Source organism: Zootoca vivipara, chromosome 5 (assembly GCF_965207765.1).
Source record: "Zootoca vivipara chromosome 5, rZooViv2.hap1.1, whole genome shotgun sequence".
NCBI lineage: Eukaryota > Metazoa > Chordata > Lepidosauria > Squamata > Lacertidae > Zootoca > Zootoca vivipara.
The window spans coordinates 40,215,955-40,228,126 of record NC_142588.1 but is presented as its reverse complement, the minus strand read 5'-3'; the positions used below and the strand labels follow the sequence as shown (position 1 = coordinate 40,228,126).

The 12,172-nt window shown below is 42.5% G+C and overlaps 2 protein-coding genes across 4 annotated transcripts in view; one reads left to right on the top strand and one right to left on the bottom strand.

The window, feature by feature from the left end:
• INSYN2A (inhibitory synaptic factor 2A) overlaps window positions 1–3,393 on the bottom strand; it is a 59,309-nt gene extending 55,916 nt beyond the window's left edge. For both annotated transcript variants that reach the window (XM_035138569.3, XM_088670429.1), the window contains exon 1: window positions 2,739–3,393. The gene's annotated coding sequence lies outside the window, so the exon portion shown is untranslated. The remainder of the gene's footprint in view (window positions 1–2,738) is intronic.
• DOCK1 (dedicator of cytokinesis 1) overlaps window positions 1–12,172 on the top strand; it is a 370,976-nt gene that overhangs the window by 184,750 nt on the left and 174,054 nt on the right. The window lies entirely within an intron of this gene.

Below are 12,172 nucleotides of genomic sequence, written 5' to 3'. Positions count from 1 at the left end.
TACAGTTACTATTTATTGCCCCTGCCGTGCATGATGTTGAAAATCTAATTGCATTATAAAACTGTAAAGAGCATTTTTCTGTAAGAAAGATTGAGTTTCTTCTGCCTGTGCAAGGCAACACTGAGGCCTACATCTAAGGCAACGTGAAACCTTCATTTAGCTTGCTACCGTGTTGATGGTCTGCTTTCAGCTCTTCCTGCCACCAACCCCAAACTGGCAAATACCAATGAATATTATAATTTTATGTGTTGTGTGAGGAATATTTCATGTTCAAGTGCCGGTACATTTGGGGTTAATAAGAATTCATGGCATTCATTTCTGCCTTTTGCTCCTCAGCTTGCTAATTTATATCTCCAGTGCTAAGCACCCATCACTGCTTTGTTGCTTTTGTGTTCTACTTGCTTGTTGTTTGCACCCTTTTATCATTGGCTGAATTCAGTTTAGGTTTCCCCCCCTGATTTTTAGTGTTGGATGTCAGTCCTGCAAGAGTGGTTGCTTGTTAGCTTAAGGAACAAACCTGTGCATTGAATGGCAAATAGTTTAAAAGCCCCCCTCCTCATCAGTAACAAATGGATTCTTTATTGATTATTTCTATTGTTTAAATGGCTATACTTCTGCATATTTATAATTAAGTTGTACTAATTTATTGAAAGGAGTAGCTGCCAATTTTATTCTTACATTTTTTAAAAAATGAAGGGATAACTTCACAGCATTTTGATTAAGGTTCCAATGATACCCATTCCACTATAAAAAACAACTTATTTATAACACAAGTTCATGTGTTAAGTCAACACCACAGCATGCTGATTTTTTAAAAAGCTATGCACAGAGTATAACAGCAATTCTCCCAATATACATAAACAACCTATTAGATGTACTTATCTGTTTGGACAACAGACCATTACTCTCATCGCATATTATAGCTTTGAATTATTTCTGCTTATTCACAGGAGTATAAAATAAATGCTAAAATGAATATCTTGATTTCAAGCATTACTTTCACATTTAGGTTCTTTCTAATAGCAAAGTGCATAAACATTAATACACACATGATTTTTCTTTGATTTCATGCTTCATTTTTTTGCTGATACATTTTGTGGATCAGTGTGATTAAAATGCATTGCAATGGTCACATCTGACGATTTCTAGCCAGTAGTTTTTCATCCAACATCGTGGTGTTAACCTTGATGTGCACAGAATCAGAGAAGCAGAATATAAACATGAAAGGCATCCCCATAGTTGGGAACAGAAACTTAAGAAATGAATCACATATGTGCACCGATGCTTTCTGTGTCAAGTTTGCTTTACACTACAGCAACATACTGTCCAAACTTTCTAGTTCCGAAGGAGTTAAACACTCCCTCACTATGTGCCTGTGTAGGATTTAAGCTGTTTAGACAGACAAGGTCGAATTTAAACCGCTTCACTGCCTAGCCTAGCTTTGTAGTACAGAGGGCGAGGAGGGAGAGTTGCTGTTCCTTTGGGACAGACCCCATGACACACACACACACACACACACACACACACACACACACACACACACACACACACACACACAGGGCTTTCCAGATTGTAAAGAATGGTCAGAGAGGCTTATCTTTCAACCCTCTAGGAAATCCCCCCCCCCCCCAAAAATAAAACCCTGGCTTGCAAGCTGCAATCTATGTTGCCCCCTGATTGCCGGAGCTCGCTCTAGCGTTTTATGAAGTGGAGAGAGACGGAGGTCACAGGAGAGGATTTTTATTTAGAGTGCTAAAGGCGCAAGGCGGACCCCGCTCCCCCCCCCCGCCAGCATGAGGCAGCAGGACGCAAGGTCCCGGCGCGCTATGGCCCCGGTGACTTTGGAGCCCGAGGCGCGCTATTGCCCTTTCGTCTTGCTCGCCTGGTGCAGGTGGACGGGACTCCCCATTTGAACGTGTCAAAAGTGGGGAAAGGGCAGCGTCAAACCAGAATCCGATGTTTTAGGAGCAAAGAAACAAGCTTGCACCCCTTTAACATATGATTAAGGATTATTATTTGGGGGGGGGGAGGCTAGCTGTGACTAATCTACTGCACCGCAAGTTACCGACGAGGAGGAGATCTGCTTGTTGTGTTCTCCATTATCATGCAGATCAGTGGCAAAATCTAATTACTGTAGTCCCTTCGCTGGGGAAAGAATGGCTGGTGGTTTGGGGCTGGAGTCTTGAGAGACAACAGCCAGGAGGAGTTCGCGGACAGTCCACCCCCCCCCCCTTTAAACAGCAACACCGTCACCTGAGCACTTCAGCAGTTTGTATGATGTGAACTGAGAACGACCCGGCCAAGGTTTATGGCATTTTTCTAGAACGCTCAAATTCTAGGACATGTGAAGTCTTATTCTCCCAGCTCTCGTCCCCCCCCCCGCTTCTGCCGTGAAACTTATAAGATGCAATCGCGTTACCAGGCAGCCGCGTACTACTATTGCATAACACGACTCTCCCCCCCCACTCGCCCCCCCCTTTATAACAAATTCACGCTTCGCATATTTGCTCACACTTCTGCTTGTGAAGTTTTAATTAGGCAGCCATGGTAACTCACTCTTTGCAATGAAGCCTCGTTCCAGGGAGATGTCGAAGCTCCCGAGCACTCTGATCCCTCTGGAATCTCTGAGCAGCTTTTGGGTTTGGTTTGGGGGAAAGTGGGGGTTATTTTTCTGGGGGGGGGAAGGGGGCGGGTAGTGTCCGCACAAAATCTGGGCTGATTCTCCGTGCGATGCTTACCTTTTCCTACGCTTCCTTACAAATAAGTAAAGGTCTGTGCAGTTCCTTTGCGATGATGCATCTCTCCCGGCTCACTTCTGCAAGCTTGCAGAGCAACGATCCACTCTTGTAAGAGCATCTGCTGCAAGATAACACCAATGGGATTTTTCTTTTCTTTTCTTTTTTTAAAAAAGAAGAAGAAGAAAGGGGGGGAAATTGCTTCCCGGAGACTTGGTCACCGCTGCCAGCCAACCGGCAGCACCGCCGCTGCCTCCTCTTCTTCCTCGTTAGATTTCGCAGTGAAACATTAATTCAGCCGTGACTACGTGAAGCAATTGCCAGGGTAGCAGCAGCAGAAGCCACGCAGTCTGGAAAATCTCCTCATTTACTGCAATTCAGTGCCTTCGATGTGATCTCACATACGATAAAAAGGAAGCCGGTGCGGGGGGTGGGGTGGGGGTTGTTATGGGGAGGAAGGGGGTGGCGGGGATCCTTTCAAGCAGCCCCCGCGTCAAACCTGGCTTCTTGATGTGTCCACTTTGAAGCATTCTCTGTAGTCCTCCCGTCTTGCAGGCAGAGGCTTCGGGCGAGCTTCCTCCGCTCCTACTTTTGGGAATGCACGAGAGAAAGGGGAGCGTGTGCTGTTTCGCTGGCGCTCGGTGCGTGCGCGCGTGTGAGTGAGTGAGTGAGTGAGTGAGTGTGCGCGCGTGTGTAGCTCGGCGGAGAAGAGACGAGAACTGGCGCTGGCTCTCCGCTAGGGAGAGTTCTCGTGTTCCCTCTGATGCAGGAAGCCGGTGTGACCGGGAACTTGTTGAGTTCAGCATGCAATTATTCCAGTGATGGGCTCTCCTGGACGGGGAACCAGTGGTAGCACAAGGAAGAGGAGGACGGACCCCACATGATCCCTTTGGAAATTGGGGAAGGGAGATGGGATCTTTCCAGAATGGATCTGGATCCCCCTTCTCCTTGCAGCGTTGCCCTTTTGTCATTACAGTTTAAATGCATTTCCAGACTCTTGAGACTGAATCGGAAAGGGAATACAGCATAGCAGTTTTGATTATAACTTAAGTATGTGTACGCTGTTTGACTATAACATGTAAAACACCCCACAATTAATTTGTTGGAGATATATATACATATATATATAAATAAATAATTTTGTTTCAAAATATTCTGGCTGACCTGTTCTGACCTAGAAGGCACCTCTGGTACCCCCAGATGCATCTGTTTGGGGTAGAGTAGTTGCTACAGTTTCTCAGTTCTCAAGGGTGGGGTTTTTTTTTTTACCTGTTTTGGATGCAACAGAGACATTGAGGTGGGAGAATGTTTCTCCACCAATTATACACATGTAGTGTAAAAAGTAGTCAAGAATTGTTTTATTTTTTTAAAAAAACCGAAAAACCTCTAAAGTCAATAAGTTTCGGAATTTAATAAACCGCCCCAGGTTTCCATTAATTTTCCACTAGGGCATTGCTGACATGGGCAATAAGATCTAAAGCAAGCTTTCTTAAGACGTACATCTGGCTGAGTTCAATGGGACTTAATAGTCAGTGGGTTTATGACTGTACCGTTAATACGAGTTATGTATATGCATAGGTTTCAGTGTGGCATTTTGAATGCATTGTAGAGATAAGTTAAATTTCTGCGTAATTCACATTTTCTGGTTGATTAGGGTTTGTATGTGCGTGTACAGTATTTTTAAACTATAAATCATTTTTTAAAAAAATTCCTTCAGTAGCACCTTAAAGACCAACTAAGTTTTTATTTTGGTATGAGCTTTCGTGTGCAATAAAAACTTAGTTGGTCTTTAAGGTGCTACTGAAAGAATTTTTTTATTTTACTTCGACCCAGACCAACACGGCTACCTACCTGTAACCAAATCATTTTTTGTTCTCATTGTTCGGTTTTCTCAAGTGTGATGCTATATTGTAACATTTATAACATGCCTAAAAATTAACAAGTGCACTTACATTCAAATATAGCAGCATAGTCTCTTCCGACAAACCCACATATTCTTACATGGGATTCCCATCAAATTTGCAGATGACACAAAACCGGGAGGGGTAGCTAATGCCACAGAAGACAGAATCAGAATTCAAGATGACCTTGCGGTAACAGATTGGAGAACTGCCCCCCCCCCGCACAATGTATTTCAATAGGGACAAATGTAAGGTTTACACTTAGGCAGGAATAACCAGCTGCTCGAATATAAGATGGGAGACACTTGGCTTGCCGGTAGTGCATGCAAAAAGGATTTCAGGTTCAGGTTACAAGAAAGGAGATTTGGACTAAATATCAGGAATAATTTTCTGATAGTAAGAGCTGTTTGACAGTTGAACGGACTCCTTCTGAAAGTGGTGGACTCTCCTTCCTTGAAGGTTCTTAATCAGAGGTTAGATGGCCATCTGTCATGGATGCTTTCATTGAGATTCTTGGACGAGAATGGCCCTCAGGTTCCCTTCCAACACTATAGTTTTATGATTCTATAATACAATGCAAAAGGAAAAGGGAAATAGTAGGGAAGAGAAAAGCAAGCACTGGAGCAATTGAAAGTGCCAGGATGTTTTTTCCCCTTGTCATGATGTTCTTCCTGGAAGGCACATGTATAGCCTCCTACTGCCTATGGTGATAGAGGCCAGCATAGGCCTTTCTTCTGGTCCAGGTAACTTGCAGTTGGAGCAGAGTGTTCTTACATGCAGAGAGGGGGTCAAGCTCCCTGTATTCTGGAAGCTGGGTAGGGGTGAATTAGTGGTCTCCTCATATATGATTAAGCAGTAGGGTCAGTGGAAGGTGATTATCAGTGCTTGCCTTCAATCATTAGTTGTGGTATGGATATGTAGAACACAGAGATGTGTTTTAGGCCGGACTCTTTAAGATTAAAAGGTAAAGGGACCCCTGGCAGTTAAGTCCAGTCGCGAACAACTCTGGAGTTGCGGCGCTCATCTCTCTTTACAGGCCGAGGGAGCCGACATTTGTCCGCAGACATTTTTCCTGGGTCATTGTTAATGATAGTTTCTTCTCATCTTTCCAAGGTTTAACATCACAATTATCTTACTGTGCAGTTTCTACAGCATCTCAGTAGTGCTGGTCACTGTCTCCAGTCTTCTTGTCTATTAAGGCAGCTTTGATAGGCTGTATATTTCTCCAATGACACCCCCTCCCCAAAGAAATGTCTTTAGGTTTAATATAAATGTCTCAGAGCTAAGTAGTCACTATGCCTTCTGGGTTCACCGGCAGGGATAACAAACTTCTGATTATAAGGCCAAGTCAACCCTTCTTCTTCATTATTTGATGTATAAAGACTTCTAAATAAATCCCACTGCAGATTTCTTCATCTTCGATGTCCTTTCTCAAATTGTTATGAAAATGCCCAACTCTTGGATTAGACAGGTCTAAAGAAGAGATGCAGCATTATGACTGAATCTCCGACAGCAAGAACAGAAGAATCTAGCTCTTTACACATTGATGATGCAAAGGGTGCAGACAGTATCTCCTGGTTTGCACATCACAGTAAGCCAAACTATGGCCTAACAGGACTGTGTGAATGGACAGGCTTGTAGCTATTTTGCTCCTCCCTGGGCTTTTTTGCTTCCATGCCACAATGAGCTAAGCTTTCCAAACTCAGGCTTGTGGCTAACCATGAACTGTCACCGAGAAAAAGCCTTGGTGATTATACAGCTCCTCTCATAGTTTGGCTTATCACATCATGCATACCAGGCCAATATCTAGCAGTGTTTAGCCAGAAGACCATTAGTAAATATTTAACACCACTTGCTAGTTACGAATGGAGGCAGGGGCGTAGCCAGGATCAAAACTAGGGGGGGCAAGCCATGGTCGTTCAGGGGCGGGGCCAAGGCACGGAAGGGGAGGGGCCACGAAGTGGGCGGGGCTAAAGGGCCAGCGGGCCTGATGATATCGTGGCGGCGGCAGCAGCGGCCACCTTGTGCTTCTGGGGCTGGTAGCGTTGGCGGCTACCCCGCTTGGCTGGAGAGGACGGGAGGGTCGGGCAGACGAGAGGGGGTGGCAGGGCGGGCGAGGGCGAGGCAAGACACGGCCGCAGCCACGACGGCTCCGAGGCATTGCTGCATATCAGCATAATATTTCAACCATGGTTCAAGCCCCACCTTAGGAAAAAAATCCTGCATTGCAGGGGGTTGGACTAGATGACCCTTGTGGTCCCTTCCGACTACAATTCTATGATTCTATTGATATATTACCATACCATATGCATCGTTCTGCTTTCTTGAATTGTCCTACTCCTAGGCATAGCAGCCAACTCCTAGAGGCCTAGGTGCCCCCCCCATTACTGGTAAATACCGTATTTGAAAGAGTCATCCCCCCATGTTGATGGGCTTTCTATGTGGGGCTTATCTGCCTCCCCCCGTATTTTATTAAGGATGGAAGAGGGAGGGAAGGAAGGAAGAAATAGAGGGATAACTCATATTTGTGGGTGCCTCTGGGTGACGCTGTGATGCTGGAACTCTGCATGTACTCTGCCTTGTAAGCAGCTTTCTCTCTGCTTGATTTACAGCAGGCACGTCCAACAGGTAGATTGTGATCTACCAGTAGATCACTGGATGTCTGTGGTAGATCACTGGTAGGTCACTGGCACCCCTAAAAAAAGCTCACCCAAAATTTTCCTCCTCCCTGAAAAAAGTTGAACTATGACCTGAAGCCCTAAACAAAAATGGGCCTCCCTCCCTCCTAAAAGAAGCTTCCCTTCCTTTAAAAAAAACTCAACAGCTTTGACCTGAACCCCCCAAAAGGGGGTAGATCACCCCCAGTTTTAAACTCTGAGTAGATCAGAGTCTCTTGGGAGGTGGCCACCCCTGATTTACAGTATACAGATGCAGGAGGAGGGGCAGACTGGAACACCAATGCTTTTTTATAAACATCACTGTGTCTGTCAAAGCTACAGCCTCCCCCCTTTCTTTTTCACTTCTTTTTAGCCTTGCAGAGCCACCTTAGTCAAATTGAATCCTCTGAGTCTGCACCCTCATTAAATCGCCAATAGAACTCTTAATGCTCCTGAATGCTCATTAACAACTCCCACTTAAGAACAATAGGGTGAAATGGTCAGCTATCGAATCTTGCCTGGGGATACATGCTCCATTGTCTTAACTGCTTAACTACTGGTAGCCACTTTGCTTTATTTATTTGATGTGTTTTTGTTACTGCTGTGTCCCCCCCCCCCAGCAAGCGGAGGCTTAGCTGCTCTTGCTAAAGCAAAGCCCTTTCCACTTCAGTTTTTGGAGGGGAAAAGTGCTGGTTATGGTCTGTAAAATACATTAATTTTTTTTGCTTCTAGGGGGGGCAGCTGCCCCCTCCTGCCCCCCTGCCTATGCCCATGAATGGAGGAAACACTTTTCTTCCCGTTTCCAAATCTATGAACGATGTCAATTGTGAAACAAAATGGAGCACCCTAGTGATTTCTTTAAAAATCGCACCAGTCCATTCAGTTCCCAGTTGTGAGAGTCTTTCCTGTCCTTGCATGAGAGGAAGCAGTCACCAGCTTGAGGTATCAGCACTGTACATGTAGATGTCAAATGTATTAAAATTGTCGTGTTTGTATCATTGCTTGTGATTGAAATTCCTAGACAATTTAAATTAACCAGCTACCAAAATCAAATGGTGCCAGTATCTTTTATATTCATCAAAATGAGTGATATTTAGTGCTGCTTAGTCTTGTTTTGAACACCTAATACTTACAGTCTAATACAGTTTGAGCAATTCCGACAGAGTGGGTGTAATTGCAGGCATTACAATATTATCTAGGTTACTCCAGTTGCACTAGGGCTGTTCTGATTTCATGTCAAGAGTTTTGGTTTCTTTAAATTGGAAAGAGAGAGGGTTTTGTTTCAGAGATGAACTGTGTTTGGCTGTTCATTTCTGTAATCATCTGGGACCCGCAACATCATTAGATGTTCTGTTGAAAGCAATTATTTTCATATTGCTGAATTGCTGATGTTAAATAAGCTGCTGGCTTGTTTTCTGCACTACTGTTGTTGCATAGTTTCCGGCTCTAAATTTTCGCAGTCTGCCTACAGTTGGAACGGGGGACGGCACAGGTGTTACCTTCGACACTTTTTCTGAAAAGCAAAGTTATTACTGTGGTTTGGATTCATCAGCGGTTAATTGTGTTGTTTTCCCTTAACGTTATTGGTGGGCTGGTTGGTTAGTTGTCAATTACTTTGTAAAATATGCAGTCAAAATTCGGCTCTTTCACTAATTACCTGATACCGCCAGTGTGTAGGCAAGAACAGCTCGGTGAATCTAATTTACGGCTCCTGGCACTGTCATTAGGCAGCTATTAGTGATTTCTTTGGTGCAGAGCTTTGTTGCTGTGCCAGAGAATGCATCTACCATGCTAATGGTGGTGACTGGATTGCGGATGACATAGCAATACATTGTCACGTTGGCCAAAATACTACGAGGTATGATAGAACTTGGCATAAGGAGTAAGGTTCAATGGTGGAAGTTTTGCTGTCCCAGCGCCACACCATTCACCAGGATTCAAGTCATATGATAAGTAAATGAATGCTGAAAGATCTTCATAACAAACACAGCTCTGTATTGCTTAGTTTATCAGTAGGTAGAAGGTTGAACTGGATCTACTGGTAGATTGCTGGATGATTTGCAGTAGATAGGCAAAGTGTGTGCAGCAGTTTGTACCCCTTTATGCTAAACTATTTCGTGCAGTTGGGGTACTTTGATATATGTAACATAAAATCTAAATCTACTAACATTATTATTATTATTATTATTATTATTATTATTATTATTATTATTATTATTATTTATATACCACCCTATACCTGGAGGTCTCAGGGCGATTCACTATAGATTAAGTCCTAAAACAGAAAGATTTACTTAGGAGCAAACATACATAGGAATACACTATCAATATTTATTATTTTTGGGTTGTATCCAGTGCTTCTGTTCTCCATTCCCCTGCATCCTCAGTACTGTACTTTATAATGGGCAGATGAACACTATTTCTGTTCAAGTTCAGTTATTTTCATTTTAAATGTCAGATTTCAAACGTGTTAGATCTCAAAACCCGCTTTTTTCTATCTAAGGAATGGAGTGTAGCTCTAAAGGTTGAAGGAACACTTGCACAGTACTTTCAACAAATGCGAAATATTTCACAATCCAAATTATTATGCAGTCTGTCTAGTTAGGAAATAAATGAAGATCTAAGAATCTACAATAGCATGATATATAGTACCCTAAATGACTACATTTTGCTCGTTCTTGAGCAACCATTTAGCTTGTCACCATTACGGATGATTTGTAAGTTTTGCAGACCTATTCTCCAGTACAGAATATTTTCAACCATCTGAATAATAATTTTTTTTTCTCCCTAATTTGCTCTATGAGAACAAACACAAAATTATTTTTGTTGAATTACCTTATGGGAAATTGTGTTAAGATTGCATGGTGTGGTACAGCTGGAGAGCATACATAAAGTACATTACAGGAAAGAGCTGTTTAGGAGACTAAGGCTTGTTCTTTGCATGAAGCAGAATGCAGTAGAAATTAGGTGGTGAAATGGACTGTGTCACGTCTGACTGTGTGTGTGGTAGTGGGGGGTAACTTTTAAAATTGCATTCCCATGTCAAAAATAAAAATAACTATCCATATATGGTCCTCCAGATGTTGTTGAATGACAGCTTTCATAGCTCCTAACAAGAGGATGTGCTAGCTAGGGCTGATGAGGGTCAAAGTTCAACAACTTCTGTAGGGCTATAAGTTATCCACCCTCTATCAGTTCAGGAGTCTACTGTCTCATTTTGCTGCACATGTTTACCAGGCCTCCTAAGATGCTCAGAATGCTGGTGAGTGACTCAGCACAGAACCAGAATCCATTCAAGTCCATCTGGTTATATTCAGTCACTGTAGGTTTTCCAGAGGTTTATGTCACATAATTTGAATGCTGTGGTGCCTAGGCCATTGTACTCTACTGCCTCTTCCAATACCATAAGGGTGCCATAAAATTACAATTTTATTTTCAGTATGCATGTTTGTAATAAGAAACACTGGAAAGAAAATGTCATGGTGCCTCAATAGAAGATATTTGTAGCCATTATTCTAAATTAGTTATATGATGATGTTAATATATGCCACATCTTGTGTTCCATTTTCAATAATATGTGCACAAGTGGTTTGGTTTTTTTTATTATTATTACTTCACACACACACACACACACACACACTGCTAAGGAATTTATTAAGGCTTTATATTCTGCTGTAGAAAAGAAACAACAAAACACAAAGAAAAACATACTATTGCTGAGAACAAAAACAACAAAAGTAAATGCAAAATCCAAATCATTCCTCATCCTCAATGACCAGCATGGCACCCTTTAACACTGTGGTGAGACATGATGGGGTAAAAGGAATTTATACCTGTATCAAACTAAGAAAGCATCTGCTTAACAACCATGAGAAATATGGGTGTGCAGATCTTATAGATGGAAAAGGCCTCTTTTATGTTTGTCCTGTAATGGTATATTGAAAGATTATAAAGGAGGCCAGATTTAAAGATGGTGTAATTAGAGGGGCAACATCACGGTTTCAATTTAAGAACATCCCAGAGGTCAAATTTCCTTCCTTATAGCTTTCCATATGTCACTATGTATGTGTTAAAGTTTGAAGTGGTTGAGGTGATTGCTATAGGAACTAAAACCATATGGACTTTGTCTGAGGAAAGTTGTTTTGAGATTTGCAGGAGAACAATACTAGAACAGTTGACTTACTGTAATTTTTTCTCGAATCCTTTCCACATTCATTTATTTTTTGAAGAATGCATGCATGTTGCAAAGGAATTTAGAGGATATATGAGAACTGACTGTCATTTTGTATAGACTGCTGATCAGGTCTGTTTATTGTTGATTGGTGCAAACCAAATTGCCCTAGAATATGCTGAACATATTGCAATGATAATGGCTAAACTGTATTTCAGACACCTTGTCCCCTATTACAAATTAAGCAGTCACAGAGGAAAGACCTGCCCTCCGATCACTGGATAGTGCTTCTCAAACAGAACACACTCAGCGGAGGCTGTTCAGTTGTGAGTTCTCAAGTGATAAAACATTACCACATTGATTATGATAGTAAGGGATGTGTGAATTTGCTGTTGAGCAACTTTTCATGCAGTGTGTTGTACTTGATAGGAGAATATAAATTACACATGTACCAAGACTAGATCCAGGTATATGTGAGTCCAAGCAAGAGACCAGAAGTAGGTTTTTGTTCCACCTCCATTCGACTCTCCATACAAACACAAGATGGCTCTCTCTCAGTTTAAGAGAGGGAAAGACCTTGGACTGAACATAAGAGCAGCCCTGGTCTATCAGACCAAAGACCTGTCTAGTTTGTTTCCCATATTTATCAGCCAGACATTTATGGGAAGCACACCAGCACTCTCCTACTCATGTTCCCCATGTCATGTC